General features: G+C 32.3%; 1 protein-coding gene and 1 pseudogene across 5 annotated transcripts in view; one reads left to right on the top strand and one right to left on the bottom strand.

The window, feature by feature from the left end:
- Positions 1-16,913, top strand: part of SUPT3H (SPT3 homolog, SAGA and STAGA complex component) — a 502,007-nt gene that overhangs the window by 129,515 nt on the left and 355,579 nt on the right. The window lies entirely within an intron of this gene.
- On the bottom strand, positions 8,080-8,453 carry LOC150007080 (prefoldin subunit 4 pseudogene; annotated as a pseudogene).

Below are 16,913 nucleotides of genomic sequence, written 5' to 3'. Positions count from 1 at the left end.
CTACTAATTCTCCTAGTTCTACTTTTAATCTTGTTATTATCAATATCCGCAACCATTATATAATTGCAATTTTATGACTTCCACTTCTTTAGGTCACCACAGTTTCTCTTTACAGCAAACCTCTTTACTATTCCAACTCTAAGAAATTTATTAATTTGGCCACTTCTTTATTTTTTTGTCATCCTGGAATTGTTACCTTCCTCCTTTACCCATCGATAGTCTGTTACTATAATCATCACAATAAAAATATCCTCAACATTTTAGCTTCTTATTCTCTCTACCCTTTCTTTCTCAGTTGTTTTGCTTCTCTCTCCTTCCCTTGGTTAAATTCAACTTTCTGCCTACTCTGTGCTTGCATAGGCACAAGTCAATGTGTCTGAAGAAAACACACAAAACTGACTTCTAATGTAAATCATGGCCACTAACTTTTACTTGTACTTCTTTGCAAACTTCCATTCTCTTAGTTTATTTACTCTTTCATTATTTTAGACAGCCATTTCATACATTCTCCTTTCTCCTTAAATCTTCAGCACCTTCTTCCATATCTTCGCTTTCATATCAAAGTTGCTGACTTTGCTCCCTTTTTCGTTCAGAGGATATAACTTTCCACAGAAAATTTACATATGTTTGCATGGCTAAAATGTACGTATCTGTCTTTATCAATCTATGCCTAATTCCTGACCATTACTATGGACGAACTACCTGTACTTATATATAAGGCTAACCCCTGTACATATGCATCCGATTCCATTTTGTATCACCTCCTTAAAAGCATTACTCCAGAATTTCTTTGTTTCTATTTCTACGTGATCAACAGCATATGGAGTTGGATAATTTTTTCCCATCTTAAACAACAAACAGCAGCAACCACCACGTCTTGATTCTCCATCACTCTTCATTTACCATCCCATTACACTGCTCACTTTTCCACAGAACACCTCAACAGAGTTGTCTCTTCTCACATTCCCAGTTATTGTCCTCATCTGTCTTGAAGTCACTTCATTCAGATTTTTTGCTTCTGTCGCTCCACGAAAGCTGCTCGTCTCAGGGTCACCAGTGACCTCTATATTGTAAATCTATAGGTCATTTTTAGTGCCTGTCTTTCCTGACCTATCAATGGTGTTTGACACAGTTGATCACCTCCTTTTTAAAATACTTCATTTTTTAAAAGTCATTTGTATTGTTTTTCTATTACAGTTGTCCCAGTTTTTCCCCCTTTTCCCTCCTCTGCCCATCCCACACCCCGGCTTCCACAGTCAATTCCATGCATGTCTGTGGATCATTCATACATGTTCTTTGTCTAGTCCCTTCCCCTTCTTTCCACCATTATCACCCTTCTCTCTTCCCTCTGGTCACTTGCCTGTTTCCTTGCCTGTGGTTCTATTTTGTTCATTAGTTTATTTTTTTAATTTGATTCCTGTTGTAGGGGAGATCATATGATATCTGTTTGTCACTGGCTGGCTTATTTCACTTAGCATAATACTCTCCAGTTCCATCCATGCTGTTGCAAAAGGGAGGAGTTCTTTCTTTCTGCTGCATAGTATTCCATTATGTAAACGTACCACGGTTTCTTGGTCCACTCATTTACTGATGGGCACTTAGGCTGCTTCCAGCACTTGGCTATTTTAACTAGCGCCACTAAGACATTTATCCACTTGCCTCCCAGACCTCATTCTTCTGGCTTTTCTTTTATCTCACTAGTTCCTTCCACTCATTTCTAAGATGCTGGTTGCTTCTCATCTCCTGGGTCTTTAAAAAAATGTAGGGTACCTTTTCCTATCTTATTTTTCTCCAGAGACTTTCTCACTTCTTGACACTGCAAATATTTAACTTATTTATTTATTCATACATTGTCACTTTAAGCTGTTAAAGTATATTCTTCACACAGGTGGATATTTTAGTCAGTTTTGTTCACTGCTGTATCTTTAGAATATGATAGGGGCTCAATAAATAGTTATTCAATGAATGAGTCTTAACATGCTGCAAAAATGGACAAAATGGCTAAAAATTAATATAATGGATAAGCAAAACTTTTTTCAAGTAAACGTTGGGACCTATACTCAACCTCCAGCAGTCTGAGTCTAGAGTCTTGTCTCATAATTTTTACACGAGAAGGCCTCCTGGGAAGATCGCAGAATAGAGATTGACTATAAGAAAAAGGGGTAAACTGAGCTAAATTAATAGTCTAGTTTCTTGCCTATTAGTTTATCTCTGTCACCTTGAACAAGTTGCTTACTTTTTTGTTTCATTTTCTCATCTATAAAAAGCAGATTGTAGACTACATGTTATCTAAGGCCTTTTATAACCTCAGTAATTTTATATTGTGCAATTGCGAAATTTTATGCCAAGACTTAATGGACCAAAGAAGTACAGAGGATGCAGAAGAAATAAAAAAATGTTCCTATAATTTAAACTTGTCAAACTGGGAACATGGAGTTCTACTCTATCATGTCTGATGTGCCTTGGTAACTTAGGCCATACAACTTTGGATCTCTGGTTTAGACAGGCAGAGAGGAGAGCTTTGGAGAGCATCCTGCTTGAGTGAATGTGATGTATTTTTGAGAAAACTGATCAAAGAAGAAGGAGATATAATAGATTGAATGGTGGTTTGGTTTTGGTGCTTGTGAAGGAGCATTTTAAAAGCGAGGGAGGCATTCAATGTTGTTATGATACTAAAGTGGAATTTACCAAAAGTGTTTATTATGGAAAAAATGAAAGTACTGTTTGAAAACAGATGAATTCAAACTGGATGTTTTTAAGGAAGGAGAGATTGGCGTTAAGTAAGTTAAGCCATGTAAAAAAACTGCTGTAGTAATTGTAGGAACAAAAAGGATCTGAAAATGCTTTATCCTGACAGCAGTGGAAATGGGGGAAGAAGGATAGAAGTTAGAAGGGACAAATTAGGGAATTGGAGAATTAAGATGATTTGGGGTTTTAGCCAGGGTTAGTAGGGTGGTTTTCTATCAGTATGTTAGGAGTCATAGCTGGAGGAAAGGATCTTATATGATAGATAGAATGCAAGTCAGGATTTGGAAATTACTCAGCATAGAGGTTTTCAAACTCCCCACCCCCTAAATGAAGTGTAATGTGAAGACCCAATATGTAAAAACAAATAAAAATGAAGCTTATTCTCTAAGTCCCACCATGTTTTACAAATAGCAGTATTTCACCTTTTTTATGACCGAGTAGTATTCCATTAGTGTACTTGTGTATGTACCACATCTTCTTTATCCAGTCACCTGTTGAAGGACACTTTGGGACCTTGAAAATATTAAGCTAAGCAAAATATGTCAGAAAAAGTGAAGAACCATATGATTTCACTCATGTGGGTTATAAACTGAATTCACTCATATGTGGGATATAAAACTGAAACTCATAGACACAGACAAAAGTATGGTGGTTACTGCAGGGAATGGGGGTAATAAAAGGTAAAGTGGCCAAATATATGGTGACAGAGATGATCTGACTTAGGATGGTGAGCATGCAATGCAGTATTCTTATTATGTGTCGTAGAAATGTACACTTGAAAAGAAATGAGGCTTATGTGCTTGGAGCAAGGGGCAGACATTGGTAGATGGTACCAACATCTCTCACTGGCTGTGGTACTTCTGTTCTCTGAAGCACTTCTTTGAATCTGAGGGCTCTGAATAGTATGGTCAGAAACCACTAAGAAGATCATCTTTGTTTTCCTAGATTGACTATTTGGCGACCTGAGAGTCTCTTATATTCTGTAAATCTTCTGAGTAGCAACAGCTAACTATGTCTTCGTGGCTTAGCAGTTATTTATTGTTTTAGACTCTTGTCTGGGCTATGGGGAAAGGTAGAATACAAAAAGAGATAGTCCCTCCCCAGTGGAACTTCCAACTCATTTTAGAAAGCCATCATTTAAAAGATAATTTAAAAATCATCAAATGATTGTAAGTATAATCCATAAAGTGCTTAATCTGAGGGGCTGGAGAGGAAGGATTCAAAGAGGAATTCCTTGGGGAAGTTAAAATTGAGACAGCCTGGAACTGAAGAGAGAGAGGAGAGCAGGTTTCTTCATGGCCAGGGCAGAAGGCTCCGTACTAGACAAGGTGAGACTGGAAATACAGGTAAGGACCAAATAAATGCATGCCATGTTAAAGATTCTGGCCTTTATTCTGAGCTCATTGGTAAGCCACTGAAAGACTGTTTAGTAAAGGGGTAATGACCTCGTTTATATTTTAAAAGACCAGTCTGGCAGAGAATAGGTTTCCAGTAAGGGTGAGGTGGAGATGGGGATGACGGGATACAGAGAGTCACCTAGGAGACTACAGAAGTAGTTCAGATGGGAGATGATCTGATTAATGGATGATGTTACCAGGGAACTAGAGGTGAAATTGATTCAAGATATATTTAGGAGATAGAGTTAACAGGAATTCATGATTATTTAGCTCCAGAGTATAAACGAGAGAGAGTATCACTGATGACACCTGAGATTTTGATCTGAATAGTTGGATTAATGTTAATGTCATTTATTAGTGTCATGGCCTGTATCATTTATTTTAGTTTTTCATGTTACTTTCACATGTCATTTTATATTCCTTCTGTTCCTTTATTGCCTTTTTTATCACCATCTCCTCCATGCCTTCATGTTCTTTTTACACATTTAAAATGACCGCTGCTTTCTGTGTTTTAATTTGAATTGAAACCTTTCTTCCTCCTAACCACGGTGCAAAACTCCCTCCTTGGAGTCTTACATCAAATAATCTCATACTTGATTATGTTTATAGTTTATCACTATTTGTGTGTAGTCTCTACCTTACTGTCTTGTATTTGATGTTGCTTTGTATTGTTTTCTAGCTATTTTTATATGTAAGTGCATACATTAATATGGTATTCCCAATTTATGTTGTAATTTCCTTCTATATTATGAATGTTTGCACCTGAAAATCAAAGTAAAAAGTATGAGTACCTCTCTGTTAATTCATTCTTTAGTACAGTCAATAGAATTTTACATTATTAAAAAGTTGCATTTCTGTTGTTGAGAAACAGTGATTGCCTGTTCTAGGTAAACACTCTAAATCAAATAGCAAAGATATTTTAAAATAGGGAATTTGATGGGAGGAGTGGTGATAAGTGTACAAGATTGTTTAAAGTTAGCTATTAAGAAAAGCTTATGAATAAAATTATTTAGGAGTTTTTTTAAAACTGGAATTTGACTACTTTGTGCAAAAGATCATTGGTTAAAAGTATCTGATTAAGTTTCCATTAACTTTGTAAATGCTTTTGAATTTATTTTTAGATGAATAGTAGTCTAAATTTTTGTTACTGTAGATTTTTGCTTTATAAATGTTTCAGTAAGAAACACATAAGGACTTTACTATTTTCCTTCATTTTTCCTCTCTCTGTTCATTCTTTTATAATTATTTTGTTTTTAATACATCCTGAATCTGAAACTACTTTTAACTCATTTCATAATTATCTGAAGTCTTGTAATTTTGTAGCTGTTCCAGGGAATATCATTGTTAATTCAAAGATTCTTACGTTATATTTTAATAGTGTATGTTTATTTTAAACATAATTATTGCATAGGTCAAAAGAAAAATGAAATATTGAAAATTTAATAGTATTGATCTTTATGTCTGAGTTTGAGAACTTGGACTATTTTGGAAGATATATTCAAAAAGAAATTAAAAATGAATTAGCATTAATCTTAAAATGACAAAATATAAAATTTATCCCATTTTAGGAAGTTGCATGAGGTCAGTTAAAAACAAGTGAAGTTTCAGAAACTTTGAAAATAACCTGATATAAAATTTTGATTCGGTATGCATACTATACTATTTTTAACATGTTAACATAATTTGAAAATTTGAACTATATTTTATGAGCCTAACTAGTTGTAAGTTAAAGTAAAGCAAAATAAAACTACAATATTTTAAAATCTAAGCATAAAGTATTTTGGTGAAGTTTAAGAACATGAATGTTTTAGTTGGAACAGATGTGAAAGGCATATTATTTTAAAGGAAAACGAGGTCCACAGCTATCTGTTTGGAAATGTCTTTCAATTACAGTGGCGTCCATGAATGTTGGATTTGAATGAAGATTTGGCTAGAACTTTTCTATATCCTATTCTGTATTTCCTTTTGAATAAGAAATAGCATGTGTGAAATACATTTACTATAATCCATTCCATACTGTGTAATAAAAATTCTGTGAAGAATGATTATGCATGGTATGAAATTATCCTGATTATGTTCTTTTCACTTTCAGCTAGCTAGTATTTTAAAGTTTATATAAACGTTGTAGAGTGTGTTGATATATTGTTATTTTTTTAAATGGGAATATGGAATAAGTTTCTCTCATTATATATAATCACGTTCTATTCATCGTGAAACTCTCTGTATTTAATCAAACATGAAACATTATTCAGTAATAGAGAACTAAGAAACTTACCTGAGTGAATAATAAACCAAGCAATTAGAAATAATTCTTGCATTTTACATTGGGAAGTTGCCAAACGAGATTATTTGCCTTTATCAATTCCTATATTTAACTCTAGAATGGCCTTCAGTTTTTAAAAATGAGAGATAATTGAGCCAGTTTAAAAGGGTAGCTTTTTGTTCACATTAAAATAAAATAAATGATATATTATTATTTATTTAAACTTAAATATTAAAATTTCATACTATTTAGTTTAATTTATTTATGTTATTATATAGTTTATTAAGCATCAGAAAATGTTTTTATGCTTGATTTGAATGAGTTTATTTATGTAAAACTCCTCGTATTTTTCCCACAAGGAAGGGTAGTGAGTAGTATGCATGTGCTTATGACTATTTAATTCAAATGATGAGTATTCAAATTTTAGAATATGTAAATATTAATGTGATTTTGTTCCTTGAAAGTAGAATATAAATAAAATATAGAATGACCATTTGTTACAAGTACAATAATTTTATGTAAGGCTTAAAGTATTTATGTGTGCTTAAATAATAATCTTTTACATATATAATTGATGTATTATGTCAGTAAATGTCACACTTTCTTTTTTCCCAAATTTTAAAAAGTCATATTTTACTCTGATGCTTATAAGAATAGACCTGAAGAGCATGGATTTTGGACCCAAACTGTCTACCACTTAATAATGGTGACTTCTGGGAAATTCCTTAACCCCTCTGAGCATCATTATTTTCATCATATCTGTAAAGTTAAAGGAGTTTTCAGCATTAAGTGGAAAAATATAAAGTGCTTACCAAGAGTACATTGCATGCAGTAAGTGCTAATTAGCATATATGTGAGATTTTTATACTAGCTACACTTAAATATATGATTTTATTATCTTGAAAGTTTAATTAAAAAAAATACACAGCTGCTTTACTTCTACATTATTATTAATATAAACCCCAATTAATTACAAAGCACTAAAATAAAGTCTGAAATATACTTTTTAAAAAACATAGAACATTTCTATTGATATATCTCTTGGTTTCCAGAATATTCTTCTGTTCTGTTCTATGTTCATATGAAGTTCAACAAGTCTCAGCGTTAGCTAGTTCTTTTCCAAAGATCTATATGTAAGAGACAAGTAAAATATATATATGTTTAGATATAATATATATTGCCTGTATTTAAATAAAATGTACACATATTTTTTAGTATATGACTAAGTTTTAGGTGTGAAATGAGTAGAGTAGACAGATGCAGTATTAGATCTTTCTGGAGTCTTTTCACCATCTCTAAATAATAACTGAAATAAACACAAACAACATGACACAACTGTTAAATTTTCTGATAAAAACTGCAACAAATATTCTAAATGATAATATAGAAACAAAAGATTGCTTAACTGATATTAATAACATGACACATAACCCCTACACTTGACATGATTGTTATGTAAAATGCATAGATGAGTACTGTCTTTTTTAAAAAATATAAAATAAATAAGCAAGACACGTGAAAATAGGCTTTTCCATTAAATAAATGAAAAAATATTTTTAAAAAATTTTGCTTTCCTTTTCATTTGAAGAAGGGAAATTATCATTTAAACAATATTTAAATTTATTAAACAAAAATTTTTAAGTACTGTAAAATGTTCACCTTTCATCAGCTTCAAGGTTTATGTCGCTCCCAAATTTTGTATATAAACTGAACTTTCAAATCTGCAAACACCCGCTGAATGCCTTCCACTCAGGAGTCTAAGGTGTCGATTTCTTCTTGCAAATTTTTCTTTCCTTCTAACATTTCTTGTGTTTCTTCTTGAGAACGGCTAATGAAAACATCACCGATTTGATAAGGTATCATCAAGCAGTCATCTGCAAACACGATGCCCTCGCAAGCATCTTCTAAATTTTGTAGTTGTTTCTTTTTTCTGTCTTATTTCTTCTTCAGCTCTCTGATTCTACTTGTATTCCATGCATCTTTTGTTGATCTTCAGCTGTAACATTGACATCTTCTGCAGCCATCTTCTTCATGGTGGCCGCCATCTTGGGCGAAAGTCTGTTAATTAAAAAATATAAGTCATAGAAATTTCTGCTTTAACTTTTTACTGGACATTTTGATTGTGCATTCATTTTTTTATTAACGTATTAATTTGTACTTATTTTCATTTAATGTTGGAAATTTTAACTGATATTTAATATTTGTAAGTTTTTAGAAATATACAATAAAATTACGTGACAATTATATGGACAATACTTCATACATTAATACAATTGGAGAACAAACTTCTAGATGCTTATCATGTGGAGGCCCCTAGCATGTGATGAAACATGGACTCACTGTGTTCACATATTAGGGTTTTATTAAATATTTGTGGAATTGATAAAAAATGTAAAAATGTATAAATGTTACATAAATGTAGAAATGTGTTTGTTGCTAATTTTTAAATTGTAACTGTTTTCTTTCCTTTTATTATTTTGCTTTTCATTTTTGTCTGTGGCATAGAGAAATGATTCGTACAGTCTGTGATGGGGGGTGTAACATGGCTGAGTGCCTCTCCTTGTGGATGTCTATATGGATTGAAGCTAGATTATGGTATTTAAAATATAAACTGACTCACGTTCCCTGGAACAGAAACATTGTTGTCAGTTAAGCCACAGACTCACATTAAGTAAGACTCTGGTCTTAAGGGAACATAATGTTCAACTGATCTTTGAAAAATCTGAAGTTCAAAGTCATGCATTGCAAAAAAGAAAAAGAAAACATTACTGAATTACGAATGCTTTTTGTACTGCAAGCAGATAAATGATATTCCTTTTAGGGTTAAAGATAGAGAAAAACACCCATAGCGAAACAGAAAATGTGTTATAGGTTTAGCAGTGGTTTCAAGCAATGTGAAAAATTATGCTACTGTGAAACTACTGAAGACTCATCATCCTACTATTGAATTACCTACATATGTCAATCTTCAGTATTTCGTAGGGTTTGTTGCCCAACCATAATGTAGGAAAAATAGTCTATTGGATTACCAAGTATTTTTGGTATATAGTTTGCTCCAAAACAAGTGAGTTTTTCACTGTAAGAAGCCCAGGAAATGGTTTTCATGTGGTTAAGGAATAAATATACAAAAATAAATCTTTTTTCATCGAAATATTTAAGGTGCTGCTGAGCTGTGGAGATTCCTACTTTAACTGGTAATTCCTCAGGTGACCAGAGCAGGTCTCAGGTTATATTAATTGTATGTAATTTAAGTTGGTGTGATAAAATAGTTTAAAATTAAGCTGATTTTTTTCTCTGGCAAGAAAAATAGACTTAACTCTGTTAGAGGTATTTATTAACTGGGTACATAAATTTATCCAATGTAACATTTTTAAAGTTTTTTTAAAAATTGATGCATCTTTTTATCTTTGGGTTAATAGATTTTGAAACATAATGTTGTATCCATTACTAACTTAAGGAGACTCTATCCCCGAGGATGACAACAGCCTTTATAAACACTAACAGAAAGTTTAATTATTTCTTTTTTAAAGTTTTAAAATTGTATAAAATAACAATGCTTGCAAAGGAAGTAACAGTATGGGAACTAATGTGTTATAATTGGTCTGTTTGTAGCTATTTTCTTAGAATTTTCTATACCCTCAATCACATGATTTAGTTTCATGTTATTCAGAGCTTAAAATAACAGATATGATTTGAAATTGATGTGTCTACTCAAACACAATAGGTAACTGTTTTTAACAACAGTAGTATGGCGTAAGTCAGAACTCACAGACTGTATGTAGAATCAAAAAGTTCTAGCTCTTAGTCAAAAACCATTCATGTCAGCTCTTAATAAATAAGTTAGGATCAAACTGATTTTCTTCAAAATATTAGTTATTTTGCAACTTAAAAATGATGTTCTTTAAAGTAGTCGGTATTATTATAGATGACACATTTAATCATTATATGTGATTATTCCCAAATTCTGAAGCTTGATTTTTTTTTTCCCCAAGTGAAATTTTCAGTAAATTATTGTAATATATTGAGACTGGTTCTTTTTTTCTGTCCACTTTCTTATGGTTAATTTTTAAAAACTGTATTTTAACTAAAAACTATTATAAAATATTAGGAGGAAACTTTCTAGTCTTAAATTTCAAGGTTTGCATGCTTCAAAAACTATCTAATGTTTAATTCTTAACTTCGCTCCCTCTCAGAACTTGTGATCATAGCAAATGAAGCCTACATGTATACTTTTATTCCTTTTTTTCTACTATTGCTGAATACAAAATGACACTCAGTTTTTATAAAAGTGACCCTATTTCAAATCAGAAAACAGTATCACTAGAATATATATTAGGTCATGTCTTATTTTAAGAAAATGTGATTATTATTTCAAAGTAATAATGGGCAATTCAAAGCAGCTGATCATTCAGATGAGATTTTGATCAGAGACAAGATAAAAGATAAATTGAGAACTTTGAGAGATTTTTAGATAATTTTTAGAACTACAGTGGTATAGTATTGTCAACTTTTATTATTGAAACAGCATTCAAAGTAGGAAGAATGTAAGTCTCAATGCTTTTATAAGTTCATGGTCTGAATAGATGTTAATTGTAGATAAGACAAATATATCTTTATATTTCTTAATTTATGAGGTATTTTGGGTGTTTTTTGAGATTTTGATTAGTAGGTTTACTTTTCAGTTTGTAAAGCAGAGCAAAGCAGTTATCTGGCAAAAAGCAGATGCCTATTAAAAGACATGGGGAAGACACACTTTTTATATAGCATAAAAATCACTTTTTATATATAACACGGGGCTTAAAAATACAAAGCATAATAGTTTTATAGTCTTGACTTTCTTACTCTTTTCAGTAAACTAAAAAAATAACATTTAGTTTATTTTTCTGTAAATACCCCAGAACTTTTATTGTCATTCAGTTCACCTTAATTTTGTTACATTGCGTATTTTAATATGAATTCTTCTACATTATTTTTATTAGTTTATAAAAACATGTAAGGGATATATAAAATTCTTATCCTGTTCAATAAGCATATATTTAGTGAATCTTTGAAAATGTTTAAGCATGCTTGGTAAAAATGCATGTAAAGAGGAACCACCATGAAAAACAGCATCCATTAAAAAATTCCTTGGTAGTTTTATTTTCTTTTCACACCATTTTAGTATTTAGAAGACAGTATGGACTAATTGTTCATCAACTTTTGGATCATTCATTTAAAAAATGTCATTAAAAGCAAAAATCTGAAATGACGAAGTGCTGTTTTCTCCCCCATTTATTTAATCAGTTGCTTATTCAGAATTAATTCAACAGCTTCTTAAATTGATTATTCAAAGATTAACAAATAATCTTTCAATATTCTTAGTATTGGTTCTTAAAATCCAGTTTAAATATGTAGCAGTAAGAATTTTAACACTGTGATGACAGAGTATTGAAGATTTATCATCCCTAATGCCAAAATTTTTTCCTCCATTTTAAGTTTAACATAAATATTATTTATTTCTATCTGTTGTACCAGGATATTTTCCTTTTTTTCTCCTCCTCAGAGCTGAGAATGTGTTCTTTTAGATAAACTGCATTAGGGAAGGCACTCTAAATTCATGTTCTTTTTTACATATTTTATAAAACAGGTTTTGTTTTTTTTAATTTTGATTTATAGGATCACAGTAAATCAATCTTCTCAGTGTTTCCCTGAATCACTTTCATATTCTCATTTTTAAGCAGTAGCTTTCACAATATTTTTATGGAACCAAATGCCTAATAATTGTAGCATACCACACACAATCTTTTGAGAAGTTAGAAAAATACAATTCTTGTGCTTAATGATATCCAGAAAGCATAATATTCTGAAAAAAGAAATTCCCTTTAGTCAATTTAAAATTAAACACTCTAATGCAAAAGGATATCTAAGGTGAAAGATGTTTGTGTAATGCTAAACATAACCAAAAAAACTGTGGTTTTAGCAAAGGTACTATTGCTCTATTTTATCAAGTGCCAGAAGTTGCATAATGAAAGTCTTTCAGTTAGTGAAAATATAAGTAAAAACACATAAAAATACCACCCAGCTGGTAGAGATCTTCCTAATTTTTACCTGATTGTATTTCTGAAGAAATATGGCAGGGCTGTCATAAATTTTCAACATGAACTGCATTTTTGTTGCCAATTTCCATATCCTTTAAAAAGTGCTGAAGCGTGCATTTGCTATTTATGTTTGCAGTGGACTGAGTACACTTTTACTATTTGTGGTTTTAGAAATTGGAAACAACCAAACAGTGGTGCTATGGTCTAAAAAAATAAATTTTAAACAGCTGCAGGACAGTATTTTTAGAATGGTAGGAGTCCTCTTTCTAAAGTAATAGAACTGTCTCCCACCTTCTTTAAAGATGGGATATGGTCACATATATAAAGTCGGGTTTCCATTGTCTTTTATCTGTAAATGAAACTAGAAGTATGCCTTTGTTAGATATGAAACATAGCTTGAGCATCCTAGAATCAATTCTTTTTGCTAACCTGCAAATGTTTGTTACTGTACTGAGCTTAATCACTTTATAGACTTGAATCCTTACAAAGACCCCTCTATGGATAAAAATGGCTACTATCCCTATCTTCCGAATGAACAAACGGGCTTAAAGAGAAGGTAAGCAACTTGCCCAGGAACACAAAGTTTCCAAGTGGTAGACCTGAGCCTCAAGTGAGTACTTCAATTCCAGATCCACTGATCTCAATGGTTTTCAACCTTGTGTTTTGTTCAGATCCCATTGAAAGGGAAAAATAAATTCTTGTAGACCCATTTTAACTTAAAGTATTTCTATGTTAACATTACTGAAATATGTAAAAACATAGAAACCTAGATAACAACTTTTCATTGCATTTAAATCTAAGGAAACACTAAAATAAAAACATTTAGAAATTAAAAACAAATCCCCAATAACAATCAAATTAGTGATCTTAATTTAATGTGACATACTTTTGACTCCCTCAGTATGACTGCTGTGGCATATGAGTTTGTTAATGTCTTTCCAGTGGTTTTCTGTTTTTTTTCACATCATGGCACAAGTAAAAATGATAGAATTCATAGGGCCCCAGGTTGTAAAAGCACAAGGTTGCTTCACAGGAAACAGTAGGCCAGGGAGATCCAGAGTACCCCTTGCTCCAGCCAGTCACCCAACAGGCTGAGAGGATTGAAATCTGTGCACCTGTATTCAGGAAAGCTCTGAACATTGCTGCTGCTGCTTCTCTCTTTTTTTTTTTTTCTTTTTGGTGATAACTCAGTTTCCTGTGACTTTTGTTTATTCTAGTTATTAAATCTATGTATAATGTATTCTGGCATTATTTGGCCATTATTTTTACAGTAAGTTGGCATCATTCCATGTTCCCTCCTCCCTGACTCCTCACTATCCTGTCGTAATTAAAGAGGCTTTGACTGCCAGTTCATTGTTTATTGACACCAAAATTTAATCATGTAAAAATATTACTGAAAACTTGAATAAATTTGCTAAATGAATAGTCAGCCTCTTCTGGAGTTAAAATTTTTAAGCAGTATGAGATTAGTTTATACTTCTCAGGATAAGATTGGGTTAAAATTGGGTTGATTTAATTCACTTTAATAAAAAATGTGTAGTAGATTCAGTTTAACTTTCTATTGCAACTGAATTTCTTTTTATTTCATACAACCATGGTATATTTTCTCTAGGACCAAATATATGTTCATAGTAGCTTTGATGCCAATTCGAAGAACTGTTTTTGATTGTATATGTATATATAATGTATACTTAACTAAAATGTTTTGCTGCATGTACTTAAAAGGGCATTAGAAAATAAGCCAATTTTACTTTAACAATTTTGTTACAGAGGTTTGAATGCCAATTTTCCTGTAATCTTTTTGATGGAAAACAATGAACACCAATACCATAAACACTTTAAACTTATAATTTTTGGATTTCATTTTAAATAAACTATTGGTGTAGTAAAACAAGTACATTTTTATACATAGATGAGTAAACAATAAAGGCTTTTCCCCCCAGCATCACTGACAAGACAAATACAATTAAAAGTTGATTTTGTCAACCGAAGTCATAAAACATGATTCTCCTAGAGAGAGGGGTTCATATGTAGTGTGCAAAATACAGTTAAAATCAGAAGGGGGTTTATTTATTTGGAAGATGTAAAAACTATGTATATTATATTTGTAATACAAACTATAAAATGTAAAGTGTGACAATCTTTTTGATTGTCAAGTCATGTGAGTAGTGAAACACCGACACAGGCTGTGTAAAGATCTTCATGATCAACAAGAATTTGTCTTTAATTTCTAATGTATGAATGAACTAGTAAAGGGAGGTGATATAGTTGATATTTTAAATTTCTAATGTGGAACAAGTATCTGCTCGATTTCTGTTTAAACTACATATATTTTTCTCTATATATAAAATACATATATAGATAAAATAATTAAAATTTCAAAAGCTGTATGTTAACTCACAGAACTAATAATTTTCTTTAATGGTTGTCAATTTTTTTGTATATGTGAGGATTCACCTTCTCTAAGAATTTTATATAATAATTTTTGGATTGAGTTCCTAATATAGGTTATGGCCTTCTGTGACTTGTTGATATGAAAGTTAATAGGAATACTTACCATTTTTTTATCACTATAAGATGCACCTGACCATAAGACACACCTAGGTTTAGAGGAGGAAAACAAGAAAAAAAAATATTCTGAAGCAAATAGTGTACTAAAATATTTAATAAAATATAACAATAATACTTCAACCATGTAAAGTGAACAGCAGTCAACAGCGGTATTAAGAACCATCATCACTGTCATTAACACGTGAGGAGAGACTTAAAGGTTCAAGTACTCTTCTAGTTTTCTGGGAACCCCAAGAATTCATCATCGCTAGTGTCAGAATTTATGGGGGCCTTTAGTAACAGGCATTGAGGGAGTTAAGAGGTCTCACTAGTTGTAACAGTCACTGAGAGTATCACTATCCTAGTTACAGGTTCTGGCGGACTACCCCCAGTGCCTGTTACAGTTAGTGATACCCCTTAATCTACTCAGTGCCTGTGCTACTACTAGAATAGTAACCCCACCATAACTCCCTTTATATACTACAAACTTCAGCATTTATGGCTGCTCACCCAGTTACTGCTGGCCTCCTCACACAGAAATCTGCTGTGCACTGGAAACAGTATGGAGGTAGACGAGAAAGTTACAGCATCTAACGGAGCCAGTAGCCAGCGGAGAACATGTTACTTCAGCTCCACCCATCTGCCTCGTGATTGGCAGAGCTTAAGACACAGTGATTGGTGATTGGAAGCGTTTCTACTGACCCAGACCCCACGCAGTGTCAAAGATAATTGACAATTGGTACTGTGCCTCACAGTGCCTCACACCCGTTGTCTCAGCTGATTCGACAGGTCAGGGGTTGTAGCTGGGAGTGTCAGGCGGCTCTCTGCACTCTCCCAGGTCCCAGGTGATGGGCAGAGGCAGGTGGCAACTGAAAAGATGCCCTGAGATTCAGCAGTAAAGTGGGACATTTATGTGTCCCCAGGGGTTTTGCGTGGGCCCACCACTTCCTCTCCTAACAGCTGTCGCCACCGCTGACAGATCAGGTAATACACATCACGGTCTATGACACAATATTCATTCCGTAAGAAGCACAGACATTTCCCCCCACTTTTGAGGGGAAAAAAACTGCGTCTTATGGAGCAAAAAATACGGTGTTATTAAATTTCATTCAACAATCAAGTTTTTATTGAACTTTTACTCTTTGGTGGGCCCTGGGAATATTAAAATAAATTTGATACAGTGTCTTAATATTTGGTATTATAGCTCTTGTTTTTTGTGATGTAATCTTGAAATATTAAAATATCTTTGATAAGAATACCAAATATTCTTAGTGAAAATAATCCATTTTATAATTTGGAATTGTATTTTAAAACATTTTATTTGGGACACGTTTTTGAAAATTTTGTTTTTGTTGTAAACCTTCTGGAATTTATATTGCTTACTTATATGAGGTTGCTAAAATTTCTTCAATAGATAGCTAACTTAAGGTGATATGATGAGTCATAATCAAGTCATTATGTTCATTGTACCTTTTATTCTCAGGGTTAACCATTTTGCTTTGATTAGAAATATTAAGATAGAAAAATATTGAATGAGTTTTGCTTGTGTGATAAAAGCTGCTTATAAAATGTGCAAACTATTCCTTTCCTGAGACCTAAGAACACTCACTTAAACAGTATTAGTTTATTAATAAACTATCTAAATGAGAAACACAAAAATTGCCTAATTATTTGCCTTTGTAAGATTCTTATTTGAGATAGAATTAAATATGCTCCTAGTTAAAAAATGAAATTAAAGGTAGAAAACAAATTTAAGGTTATTCTGTGAAGTAACTGAAGTTCACATGATTTCAGTTCTCTATTATTTCAAAGCAAATAATTCTACATTTTGTCACATTTTTGCATTTCAAACAATTTTATTTTACTGTTATGCTAATG

This window comes from Furipterus horrens, unplaced genomic scaffold, assembly GCF_987537825.1.
Source record: "Furipterus horrens unplaced genomic scaffold, mFurHor1.1.pri manual_scaffold_6, whole genome shotgun sequence".
In the NCBI taxonomy this organism is placed as follows: Eukaryota; Metazoa; Chordata; class Mammalia; order Chiroptera; family Furipteridae; genus Furipterus; species Furipterus horrens.
This window is presented reverse-complemented; position numbering and strand designations above follow the sequence as displayed.